The sequence below is a fragment of the Pongo abelii genome, chromosome 7, assembly GCF_028885655.2.
Source record: "Pongo abelii isolate AG06213 chromosome 7, NHGRI_mPonAbe1-v2.0_pri, whole genome shotgun sequence".
NCBI classification, from domain to species: Eukaryota; Metazoa; Chordata; class Mammalia; order Primates; family Hominidae; genus Pongo; species Pongo abelii.
Genome location: NC_071992.2, coordinates 144453269 through 144466909, shown reverse-complemented (window position 1 = coordinate 144466909; position 13641 = coordinate 144453269). Strand labels below are relative to the sequence as shown.

Genomic DNA, 13641 nt, shown 5'->3' with positions numbered 1-13641 from the left:
CTGGTTGGTTATCTTTTTTTATTTTGACTCATGTCCTCTGTGCCCTGAGCCTACTTGTTGCAGGACCCATGGTTAATCCCTAATGAATATACCAGCAATTGACAGATGGGTTGAGTTTCTTTTCACAAAGAAATGAAAGTAACACCATCTTACATATGAGATCTGGAGGGCACAGAGAAGCCAGTTATGACCATGCCGAAAGAGCGTGGCGGAATCGGAGTGGAAAAGAAAAGTCTCCATAAGTATCTTAGAAAGGGCCTCGAGAATGCGTACCTCAAGCTGGTTCCTTGTTTTCAACTTGTGGCTGACCGCAACACTAACAAACAAGGGAAAATGAAATCCATGATCATCCTCAGACAGGGTCACCCTGACATTCAGAGCAGAAACCACAAAGTTTTGCTGTAAAGAGCCAGACAATGTATATTTTAGGTTTGGCAGGGCACAGGTCTGTCTCACGATTCCACTCCCCCACTATAGCAGGAAAGCAGTCACAGACAATATGTAAAGAAATGGGCATAGCTATGTTCCAATAAAACTTTATTTACAAAAACAGGCTGTGGGCCATAGTGTGCCAATTCCTGGTTGAGTACAGACAATGGCAATGTGACCACTTAATGAGATTCTATCATGTGCCAGGAACTCTACATTTAATCTCCTTTCTAAGGCAGGTGTTTGCTGAGTGCTCACCCCCAGCCAGGCACTGTTCTAGAAGCTGGGCTTCAGTGCAGAAAAAGACAAAACCCTGCTCCCTCAAGCTTACATAGTGGAGAACCCTGCCAACACCCCACCCTCACCCCAAGAAAAAGCATCACCCCCACTTTTCAGAAAAAGAAAAAAGTATGAATCCTAGAACTTGTGAGGGGCACAGCTGGGATTCCAGCCCAGATTCCAAATCTCGGTTCTTTTCAGGATGCCATACCATCTCTCAAAGCAGAATCAGGACCCTCAATTTCAGCCCAGAGGCTGCATCTCATCTTAAGCCAACCCAAACTGCAGCTGCAATCTCCTATGCAACAGCAGCCCAAGTTTTAAAATGCCCAAAGCAAGAAAAGATGCAGTGGATGCTGTCCAGCCTCTGATAAACCTAATAGAAGTTTCTCTCCGGGGCAGGCCATGCAGGGCTGGCCCCATCCACGTCTGGAATCATGAGATGCAAAAGACGCAATGGATTTAAACGCTGCCTGTCCACCAACAGTCCCATAGACTGAGAGGTCTGGGGGAGGCTCTGGAGCGGGAAGGTGGAGCTGACAAACACAGCTCTGCTGTTTGACGCCTGGTATGGGCGTGGAACTAGTTCAGAGTCTCCCTGTCATCCTTTTTCTATGGTTTTACATGGCTTGGACCCTGAAATAAAAGAGCCCTCTGTGAAAGGGAATGAAGACAGGGAGGAACAGACAGTAGAAGAAAAAACTTTTCTTGAGTGCCCACTTGATATCAAGTACTTTAACATTTTACCCACACACGATGGGTAGGTATTCATCATTGCTCCTGTTTCATACACCAAGGATCAGCACAAAATTTTTTTGCAATGGGCCAAGTAGTAAATATTTTGGTTTTGTGGGCCATCCCATCTCTGTTGAAACTACTCAACTGTGCCATCGAGTGAAAGCTCTGCACACACCAACTATAGCTTATGTAGACAATACATAAATGAACAAGCACAGTTGTGTGCCAATGAATCTTTATTTACAAGTGCTAATGATAGAATTTCCTATAATTTTCATGCTATAAAATTACATCTTGTGATTTTTTTATTTAAACATCTAAAAATGTAAATGTTTATATTTGCATTTAATTTACACTTACATTTAAAAATGTAACATTTTCTATGTAAAAACCATTTAAGAACATAGCAAAAATCCTTAATGTGCAAGCTGTACAAAAAACAGGCTGTGGACTGGATTTAACTTGCGGATCATAGTTTGCTGACCCCTGTTTTAGAATTCACAGCTGTCATTTAGGTGACCTGGCAACCTGATGCAGAGCCTGGGTTTGCAGGTGCATACGCCATGCTGCTGATGTGGCATTAAGAGGGTTGGCGAGGACTGTAGCAAAAACCTATCCATTTTGACAGTTTCAAGTAGAACAGTAAAGGCCTTTATCCATTCAATCATTCAATCACTTATTCATTGGTTCCTTAAAATGTGCAGAGCTGGCACGGCGCGGTGGCTCACGCCTGTAATCCCAGCACTTTGGGAAGCTGAGGCAGGCAGATCACGAGGTCAGGAGTTTGAGACCACCCTGGCCAACATGGTGAAACCCTGTCTCTACTAAAAATACAAAAATTAACTGGGCGTGGTGGCGTGCACCTGTAATCCCAGCTACTCAGGAGATTGAGGCAGAGGAATTGCTTGAACCTGGGAGGCGGAGGTTGCAGTGAGCCGAGACTGTGCCATAGCACTCCAGCCTGGGCGACAGGGCTAGACTCTGTCTCAAAAAAAGAAAAAAATGTGCAGAGCCCTGAGGGAGGTGATATTCATGCCAAAGGCCTCTTTCAAGCCTTATAGCAACTCTTTTTATTTTTTGAGACAAAGTCTTGCTCTTGTCCCCCAGGCTGGAGTGCAAAGGCGCGATCTCAGCTCACTGCAACCTCCGCCTCCCAGGTTCAAGAGATTCTCCTGCCTCAGCCTCCTGAGTAGCTGGGATTACAGGCACCTGCCATCAAGCCTGGCTAATTTTTGTATTTTTAGTAGTGACGGGGTTTCACCATGTTTGCCAGGCTGGTCTCGAATTCCTGACCTCAGGTGATCCTCCCACCTCGGCCTCCCAAAGTGCTGGGATTATAGGCGTGAGCCACTGCGCCCGGCCAAGCCTTACAGCAACTCTTAAGAGGGTTGGTTATTTACAATGCTTATCCCCATTTTACTGATGAGAGAACAGAAGTGGGGAGAGAAGCCCAAGCTCTTTCCATGATCCAAGCTGCTTAGGCATTGTGAGGGTGGAATCTTTTCCTTAAGGAATATGGCAGCAAATAACCAAAATAGAAATAAAAAAATATGAAAAGATCAAAAAAGAAAGACAGATCTTAAAGTTGCATATATGTATTATTCCAGATGCGGCAGTCGGAAAAGTTTGGTGGAGGAGGCATCTGGGCAGGATGGGAGAGGGCAGCATTTCAGCCACAGGAGGTGGGGGCACTGTGGGCAGCAAGAAACAGAAAGAATAGAAAGAATAAAGCCCCAGAGAGTGGGATGGAAGACTGAGTAGATGGCAGGAGATCTCCTAGTGGTGCAAAAGTTATTAGGTTGATGCAAAAGTAATTGCAGTTTTTGCCATTATCTTTAATGGCAAAAATCGCAATTACTTTTGCATCAACCTAATAGTTTGGACACTGGGAAGTGGGCTGGATCAGTCAGAGGAAGGCCTGAGGCCCCTGCCCAGGGGAGGGGAAGGGAAGAGCTTCAGGGAGCTGGAGACACCTGAGCCATCTGTCTGATGTGACAATTAAGCAAAGGTTGGTGTGTTGATAGTACAGGACTAGGGAGTTTCAGAAGGTGCTGGAAGGGGAGATGGAAAAGGAGATAGAGAAAAATAAATGAGACACAGCAGGGGGGCTGATGGATAGCTGAAAATTCTGAGCCTAAGGGTTCTTTGCAGCTTCCCAGCCCCTGCACTGGGAGGGTCAGCTGGGCCCGCCCGGTGGGATGGAGGGATAGGTGTCACCACCAGGCCCAAAGCTTGCACACGGCCCAGGGGAGAAGGGGAGAGCTCAGTCCAGTTGTTGACCTGTTAGGCTTTGGCTTTCTCAAACTCCTCTCATATTCCCACCCTCACAACCTTATGAGGACAGCTCTCAGCAACCCCACAGGACAATGGGGACACTGAGACCCACAGGCCACAAAGCCTGGAATGGAGACACACCCTGAGTTTTCCTATGGCTGCTAATGATGCCAGCTGGCACCTGTGGGGTGCTTATGATGTGCCAGGCACTGGGCTAAGCTTTTACCATCCTCACAATGTTACAAAAATTTATTACATATTATAAATGTATGTATATATACATGAAATACTGTATATTATCCTGATAAGTAACTTTAAAGGTAGAGCAGTTGTTCTGTCCCACACTGAGTATGCAGCCAGGATTGAACCCAGCTGTTTTCTTTGTCACCTTACCGCTCTTTCATGTATCCCTCTAGAGTCTAAGCAGCACCTCTGGAGAACAGAGAGTTATCAAGAATGAAGAAGAAAGGAAAATCAGTTGTCTTGGGGACACTGGAGCCCCATTATCTCCCCAGATGAGAATGTAAAGGACATGTTGGAGGAGGGGGGGGTGAGCCAGGGTGCTGTGTGATGCGGGCGCTGGAGGATGATTCTGAATAAAGGTCAGGTTTCTCCAGCGTGAGAAAGCCAGCTGGAAAGGAGTGATTCCCTCACCCACAGCAGTGCAGGCTTAGCCGACAGCTGGGACGAGTACCGGACTTGGCCCGGAGTGCAGGTTGTATAATCATCTCAGCCCTGCCGGTCACTGCAGAGCACCAGGGCAACCTTGGGACAGGAGAAACAAACTCATGAACGCCTGCCAGGCTGGGACAGTCCGAGGAGTAAACAGAGGAGTGATCGCCCCCAGGGACCTAACACTCCTCCCTGTCCTGCTGGGCTAAAAATAATCACAGTAACTAACATTTAAGGAGCACTCACATGCTAGGCACGTGTGCTCAGAGCTTTAGTTACATCCTCCCTTTAATCCCCCAGGAAATTCTGTGGGAAAGGTGAAAAAATTATTCCCATTTTACAGACGAGGAGCAGGAACTGACCTGGGATCATCAAGCTATTTAAATAGAGGAGCTAGAATCGAAACCTGGCAATCCGACTCCACAAGCTGCACCCACGACCTCCATGCCACAGGGAGACCGCTGGGCATGTGGCAATAGAAAAAAAAATATTTAGGAGCCTAGATTATGTGGAATCAGATCTTAGCTCCACTGCTTCTCACTGGAGGATCTTGGATTAACTATGCTCAGCAACTGTTGTCTCAGTGGTATAGTGGGGACCCCAGGTCCTAGGGTGGTAATGAGCATGGGGGGTTGACATTAATGAGCAAAGTGTCTGCCAGTAGTTCCTTCATAACTGGTGTCTGATCTCACGGGACCCACAGCCCCTGCCACCTCCCAGAATATGACCTGGGTCCTCCCCGAACCTCTAACTTCTCCTCAGCCCCCCATCCTCCTGGGCCGCACTCTCTGTTTGGTGAACTCCCAAAGAGGATTCCAAAGCCTAACAAGTGACAAAAGGCTCCCTAAGAAACACGTTCTCTGAGGACTTAGCCCCCCATCAAAGTTAGCCTTTAACTTTTCTCTTCCCTCCATTGCCAATTCATTATATCCCATCCATGGAACAATAAGGGAAATGTAAAAGGTGGGCAATTCAACTGCATCAATATGTCTACTTTCTGGAAGTTTGGGCACACAGTCTTTTGAGAAAAGAAACAGAAACCGTAAGCTCACCAAAGGCAGGTAAAGACAGTCTTCTGTGGAGTTACTCAAACCTATTTGAAAGTAAAAACTCCAGTCAGGCCCTCCTTGGAGGTAACGAATTCCATATATATAGAAAACTGCTGGCCCTGGGAAAGACTTTTTCTTTGTCTGCAAAGTATCTCCCCACTACTCCATAAACATCCAGGTCCCTGTCCCATAGATTGAGTGAGGTGGAGGGGAAGGCCCATGTGTAGAACTGAGTTCAACGCAATTGGTTTTCTTTGCAATCCTTTGAAATAAAATCCGAGGATTTTGTTACATGCATTTTAAAAGCATTATTCTGAAAAGATGTCCATAGCTTCTCTAGTTTGCCAAAAGGGTTTATGGTACAAAAAATGTTCCAAGCATTTCTGATCCTAGTGGGTGAGGCCCTAGCGAACTCACATGTTCCTTACTCTTCATGAAATCATTCTCTAATGGTTTCTAATAGGTTTATAGATAGGATCCTGTTGTTTTCCCCTTTCAGCTTCCCTGTAGAAATCCTCCTGGTTTGTCTGCAAATATGTGTAACAGAGAAAGAGAGAGAGAGAAACAAATAAAGAACGATTTTCTTCTAATCTGGACATACTTTTCCAATTATGACCCCCCCACCACCCTGCTATGTGTAATTACGTGTTTAATCATCTGTATGCCCTCATGGCCTGCAGATTCCAGAAGGGCAGGGGCAATGTTGAATCCTTGCATCCCAGTTATAGACTGAACATTTGTGTCCTCCCAAAATTCATATGCTGAAATTCTAACCTCCAGGGTAATGGTATTGGGAGGTGGGGCCTTTTGGGGGTGATGGTCATGACAGTGGAACCCTCCTCATGGTTGGGATTAGTACAATTATTGGGGGGTGATGGTCATGACAGTGGACCCCTCATGATTGAGATTAGTACCATTATAAAAGGGACCTCAGAGAGCTCTCCTGCCCCTTCCTTCACATTAGGACACTGCAAAAAAGTAATCATTTATGAACAAGGAAATGTGCCTTCACCAGACACAGAATCTGTCAGCACCTTGATGTTGGACTTCCAAACCTCTAGAACTGTGAGAAGTGAACTTAGTCTTAAAGTATTCCGTTGTAGCAGCCAAAATGGACTAAGACAGTAGGTCTCTGATCACATCAGTTTTGGCTAAGTGCTTGAGATGAGAAGGGGTGTCACCACACATAGCTCCTCTCATTTCCATGGGTAAATTTCCCTCCCTCCAGTAAATCTCAAGATATTTTCCCCTGGTCTCAGCGATCTGTTTAGAGTTCTTGGCCTTTTCTTCTTATTTGGGCCACGTGGAGGACAAGTTGGCACAGCACCTGCCTCCTGGGGTCAGGGCCTGGCAGTGCCTTCTCACCCACATGGACTTTTTCCCTCTCTCCTCCTCTGAGCTCACTGCAGAGTGAAGACTACATTCTCTCCCGAAACCGCTGGTCTACACAACTAGCAAAACAGCCTCTTGCTTATAGGTTTATCTGGTAATCATGGCAATAAATGAAAGAATAAGCTTTTCTTGAACAGTGAGTCTATACCAGCTGAGTACTGGACCTTTCACAGTTGATATTTATGGAACACTCCATCCCCAAACTGCAGAGGACACATTCTTTTCAGGTGCACATGCAACATTCGTCACAGAACACTGAGCCAAAAAATAACCTCAATCACTTTCAAAGGACTGCAGTCATGTACAGCATCTACTCTGAGGACAATGGAAAGAAACTAGAAGTTAACAATAGTCAGTAGGTAGACAATCCCCGAATACCTGCAAATGGGGAACCTCGCTCAGTGCTTGGCACAAAGTACGCTTTCAATAATATTAGCTCCATCCCCCAACCCCTACCCCGACATCTTTCTCCACCTCAGGTATGACCAACCCTTCTGCTGCTGCTGAAAGTAAAGGTAAACCAGCAGCCAAGGACATTGCTGAGGCCCTGAGTGTGTCTTTCACTGGCCAGTCTGCACCATGAGCTGGGACCGTGAATTAACCTTGGCCCCCGCACTGAGCCCATGGGCTTTCACCAGATCCATGCTTAGTCAGGAAGATCTCCACCATTCTGCCAAACAAGGCACCTACCTTGCTGAGGGGGCTGCCCAGGTGTGGGGTGAGGCTTGATTTAGTAATGGATCTTGTTCTGCTTACTCAGAATATTCTCTGGCAAATAAAATCAAACTTGTTTTGTTTGGAGAATTTAACTGTTATGTCTTGAGGAAAAAAAACAAGTAGCGGCTGGGCACGGTGGCTTACACCTGTAATCCCAGCACTTTAGGAGGCTGAGGTGGGCAGATCACTTGGGGTCAGGAGTTTGAGACCAGCCTGGACAACATGGTGAAACCCCATCTCTACTAAAAACACAAAAAATAGCCGAGCGTGGTGGCACGTGTCTGCAATCTCAGCTACTCGGGAAGCTGAGGCAGGAGAATGCTTGAACTTGGGAGGCGGAAGGTGGAGGTTGCAGTGAGCTGAGATCGCTCCACTGCACTCCAGCCTGGGAGACAGAACGAGACTCCATCTCAAAAAAAGAAAAAAAAAACAAAAACGTAGCACATCAGGAATGTCAGCAGAGTTAGAGGGTTCCCATGATTGCAGCAACACAGAAAGCCAGCAAAAACCTTGGTGAGCCAATCATTCAAAGTAAATAGGAGGCGTAGCCCTGGCATTCTTTGGGTTGGAAAACGAGGTGGGCCCCTTAGTTATGCTTAAGAGTTTGCTTGAGCTTTTCAAGGCCAATAATGGGCGTGATCCATGTTTTCGATTCATTAACTAAATGGGCAGTTGTGGTGCTAATAATCTGCCATGCATAAGAGCCAGGTGGAGGGACACATTATTGCCAGACGCCTGAAATGTGTAAACAACCACAGTTTACAGAGACAAAGCTGGTTGCAGCATCATTTTCCTGCAAACTAGGATAATGTCACCTAGGCACAAATGAGTGGAAAATTAAGATCTGAATTAAAATACATCTAAAGAGACTGATACATGACAAAACATCCTTGGCAATCAGTTCATGGAGGCTTTCACTGGGATTCCATCGAGGGAAGGGAGTTTAAAAAGGTACGATTACAGCCCAGTTTTGTCACATCTGAGCTGTGGAACCATGGGCAAGAGGTTTCACCTGAGTTTCCTCATCTGTGGAAAAGGGGTGGTAGTGAAAGAACCTACCTCAGAGGGCTGTTGAAGACTGAGATAATGCACAAAGACGCTCCACAAGTGCCAATCACATAACAGTAAACAATATTGGGCACTGACCATGCAATCTAAGCAACGACACTGCATTACGACAATTCTGGGAAGTAGATAAGAAAATTAAAGCTCAGGAAAGCTAAGACATTTGTCCAAGGCCATAGCTGTAAATCATAGAGTCAAACTCAGTGTAACTCCAGAACCTCAAGAAACTTCCACTCCAATAGGAGTAATCAACAGAAACCACTCCCAACAATTCCAGGAGCGCCAGCCATGCAGCCCCAGGGACAATATGCTGGAGCCAAATGCAGCCAGGGCCCACCCTGTAGGAACAAGGAGTTAAACTGTCCCATTTGAGCTGGGTCTTGAAGGATGTTTTGGTTTTTACCAGAAAGAGAAGGAGGTAAGAACGGCCTTATCGGAAAACCCATACTGAACAAAGTAAGATGGTATGGACTAAAAGAAATTCTCTGTTTAGGTAAAGTTGATAAGACAGCTGTTGTGGTGTGAGCTTTGGGTTTGTTGGAGCCTCTTATGACTATTTCTGTGTCTTTGCAAACATTCTGGTTAGTACAGTGCTGTGGGTATAAGTACAGGCTCTGGTGTCTGATGGTCTAAGTTGACATAATCAAGCTGTGTGACTTTGAGGAAGAGACTTAACCTCTCTGGTCCTGAAGTAGGTTTGCCTTTCACATGAGGATTAGCATAGTAGCACTCTGGGCAGCTGTACTGACTGCAGAGCTCCATGTGAACACTTAGCATCAAGCCTGCTAGGAAGCTGATGCTTATGTTTCTGTCCCACTAGATGTGGCCCTGGGTCTCCTTGTGTCATCCTTTTGCCCACTGCCTAGACCCCTTCTGCCCATTGGCTGGAATACTCAAGGAACTACTAGTTCATGTCCTAAAAAAAGGAAATTCTCAAGAACCAAAGAGAAATGGGGCTTGGACTATTACTATTACTAGGGATGAATTACTGCTGAAAACAACTTATTGACTCACAGCCAGATTTAGGGATCTGACTTCATCCCTTTTGCAAAATATATTTTGGCTAAATAACTGTGACGTGATGTCATTTGAATTCTAACCATTTGACGGCTGACAAGGAAGGCACTTTTTGTCTGGACCACAAGGTTGTCTGCACTAATCCTTGTGTTTTATCATATAAAACAGAATGGCAGATTGGAGACTTTCATACAAAGGTACATTTGCTTTAACGTCTCCTCTTACACTTCACAAACTCTAATCTTGGGGATCTTGTTTTTCGCTCTAGGTGCTTATGTTAATCAGTCTTTAAATCAAAGATGCTAAGACATACATCTTTTCAAATTTCAGTATTTCCAAAATAGGTATGTGTCCTACAACCAGTGGCATACAGTAATGCAGTAGTTTAATTGGAAGCATTTGTTTCTTTCTTAGTACACATGAATTAAGGGTGAGTCATAAAATGAAGGCACTTAAATTTGAGAAAATATTGTTTGTGTGGAGAAGCATGCTAGGTTTTGGACAAAACTTGCTTTTGCTTGAAACAACAACCACATCAATATATCTTATCACTCTTAACTTACAGATGAGAAATCTGATGCCCAGAGTGTTAAAAAAAAGGGTTTTCTCATGATTGCCTAGTACGTAGGAGGAAGAGTTAAGGTGGGGTTCTCATTACTATTGCAGATTACAGATTTACTGCAAAACTTAGTGCTGTAAAACAATAATTGTTTCATGTTGCATGATTTTTTTGGTCAAGAATTTGGGATGGGCTTGGCTGGGTGGTTCTCACTTGGAGTTTCCCATGCCCTTGTGGTCAGATGTCAGCCAGGCCGCGGACTTTTGAAGGTGCAGAGGGCCTACATGTGCATCCAAGATGGCGGCTCTCAGGGTTGCTGGCTGATGCTGGGAGCTCAGCTGAGGCTACAAACAAGAGCACCCACCAGGGACCTCTTCGGCTCGACAGTCCCAGTGCTTTCCCCGGAATAAGTATGCTCAGAAAACCAGGCAGGAGCTGCATAAAGCAGTCACAAGCCTGCACAGACTCAAGGAAAAGTCATATATCCCATCTTTCAATGGAAAGAATATCAAGGAACAAGGTCATTTTGTTTTTAAACCACAGACGGGAACCTCGTTCTGACTGGTACCAAGACCCCATATTTGGAATGACTTGTCTGGTGCCTAGGAGCAAAGCAAAAAAAAGAGAGCGTGAACTAATCATGATGAAGAGGATTTTTCAACAAACGTAAGAGGGTTCATCCAGTCACATGTAGCTTCATTTTCACTTTCATGTATTCACTTTGGAACCTCAAACACTGGTCCAGCATTGCTCCCATTATTCAGAACATATCTAGAGCTTTCTGGGAGGTGGTTTCAGGGCCAATTTAGCAGGCTCATAAGAAACATCAGGCTTAGAATTGTGTCAGCTATACCTTATTTCTAACCCAAAATGGCTTTTTGTAGTTTAACAAATATTTAGTGATCACCTGCTACAGAATGTTCTGGTTTCTGTGGATTCCTTGATGAACAAAACAATACCTCATTCTTCACTTGGCTTACATTTTGCTGGAGGATGCAAAAAATAACCAAATTTGTAATAACATCCGCAAGTCATCAGTACTACAGATAATGATAGGAAATGAGGGGCGGGGGAAACTCTTTTAGAGGGAGTGGTCAGAAAAGGCCTCTCTGAGAGTTGACATCTGAGCAGAGAGCCAGGCAGATGTGCAAGGAAGAGAGAGTGTTCCAGAAAAGGAAAATGGTATGTGCAAAAGCCCTGAAGCCACACTGGTCTCAGATATGTCTGGCCCACAGCAAGGAGGCCAGTGTGGGAAGTAGGATAAACAAGGGGGCAAAGTGGCAGAGGAACGGTGCACCTGGGGTTCACTAAGGACAAGAGAAGGCACTTAGGATTTTAATCTGAGATGAGATCCATGGGAAGATTTTGAGTGGTTTAGTCCCATGCTTTGGTTCACATTTTTAAAGGATCCCCTGGCTGCCAAGGGGGGATAAAGGATAGAGTAGAAACAGGAAGATAGATTAGGAGGCTCCTGCAGTAAATCAGGCCAAAGGTGGTGACAACTTTGTCTGAACTGTCCTTGGTGGAGAAGGTAAGTAGGGGGTAAAAAGAGCAGATATTTGTTCCATAGGATTTGCTAATAGACACACCTACCAGTTGATCCTTTAAACCCATGAACAAGGTATATTTCAAAATATTGCTTAGTGGCTGCCCAAATTAGAGTGGGACCTCGACAGAGGTGGCAACTTGGATGGTAGAAAAGGAGAGACCCAGGTTACAACAGTTGCCTCAAACACCAGCTGAGGATCTTGACCCTCACTGCATAGAAAGGGCAGGAGCTCAGGCATTAGCCCTTCCTTCTCACTCTCACTCTCTGGCAAGAAAGGTATGAGGAGAGTCAAAGAATAAACCACTAGTTGGAAAGACCCTCTCAAAAAAGGAGTTCACAGATAAGTCTAGAGCCTTCAAAGGGGGCTGCCAGGAGAGACCCAAGCCCATTTGCATGGGCAAGTTTGGGTATTTCGGCCATTCAGTTGTTGACACGACTTGGTAGTCACAGCCTCTCCTTTGCAAGCCAACGTTCTCTAAGGAGCCTTTTTTTGTCAAAAAGAAACCACCATTGTGGCTGCTTTGAGACAGATTTTAGGGGGAGTTTCATGCTCTATGAGCCTCAGTAGTGAAAGGGTGAAGGTTCTGCTTAAACACCACAAGTGGCCCAATGATGGGATCAAGATGCAAACCCAAGCCTATAATAGTGACTACTTTTCTTTTAATTTTACTTTGACAAGCACACCTGCAGCCAATTACAATGTGCCAAGCAATGTTCTAATCATTTTATAAAATGTTTAGTCATTCAATGATCCTAACAACCATATGAATTCAGTATCACTATTATCCTTTATTCAACAGTCAATACACAGTTACTGAGCATTTTATACATGAGAAAAGCGAGTCACAGAGAAGCTAAGTGACTTGTCTAAAGTCACGCCACAGAGCCAAGATTAGAACCCAGGAACTCTTGCTCTGGAACTTTGGCACATAGGTACCACGTTAAGCTGCTCTACACTGTGCTTTGTTGGAAATCTGTATATCTATTAGAAATAATTTCAGCTGAAAATAAGAAACAATCCAAGTTAGAGTGACTTAAACAACAGGATATGTTGTACATAACAAGAAGTCTGGAGATAGTCATCTGTCTTAGGCTGATGGAACAGTTCAACAATGCTATAAAAAATCCAGACCTTTTCTATCTTTGCTGCTCCACTATCTCAGTCTATTGACTTGTCACCTCATAATTACAAGATAGCTGCCGCACATCCAGGTATCATGTCCAAGATCTACGGAGGAAGAAAGGAAAAGAGTAATAAGCTTCCTTTGCAACGGGCTTTGCCTTTTCATTTGAGAAGAGACTCTCTCCTCAGCATACTGTTCCTAACAAGACTGGGTAACTTGGCTGCCATTACCATATCTAGTTTAAACCAGTCATGATTCATCTCACCAGATTGGGATAAGAGTCTGACTTCCGTGAGACTTGGTGCCTCCTGCCAACTCTTTGAACATATTGATGTTCTGTACAGTGGGAGGCAATGGTTTTGAGGTAACAAGGGACAGCGTCTGCCATGGATGTTACTACCCCATGATGGGAACATTGCAGCTAGAAGGCACAAGGTTAAGATCACATGACTGACAATATGGCTGCTCCAGAATACTAATGCAGGTCCATCTAACTCTAAATCTCATTATTTTAACTGTAAAGTAGTACACTGCTAAGTGGAGTCGAGAATGGATGGACACACATGTGGCTTTACCACTGAAAGTTGTAGCACCCCGAACAAGTTATTTAACCTCCCTAAAGCTCAATCTATTTATCTCTAAATTGTGGCTAGTAATGATGCTGAACCAAGGGGCAGCTATGAGTGTAAAATGAAATAATATATGCAAAGACCCTGACAATACTAAGCAATCAATAATTCTTGGCTATTTTTTATTATTGTTGTCACTACTATTATC

At 44.7% G+C, this 13641-nt stretch overlaps 1 long non-coding RNA gene across 28 annotated transcripts in view; it reads right to left on the bottom strand.

Moving 5' to 3' along the window:
* The window catches only part of LOC100457480 (uncharacterized), a 215420-nt gene that overhangs the window by 12103 nt on the left and 189676 nt on the right, over nt 1-13641 (bottom strand). For 21 of the 28 annotated variants that reach the window (XR_010141319.1, XR_010141317.1, XR_010141315.1 and 18 more), the window contains one exon: nt 274-399. The exons of 2 other annotated variants lie outside the window; for them this stretch is intronic. This is a non-coding gene — a long non-coding RNA (uncharacterized LOC100457480). Of the gene's footprint in view, nt 1-273; nt 400-12872; nt 12969-13641 lie in introns of all 28 variants that reach the window. 5 more of the 28 variants (XR_010141312.1, XR_010141322.1, XR_010141326.1 and 2 more) reach the window with 3 other exon arrangements.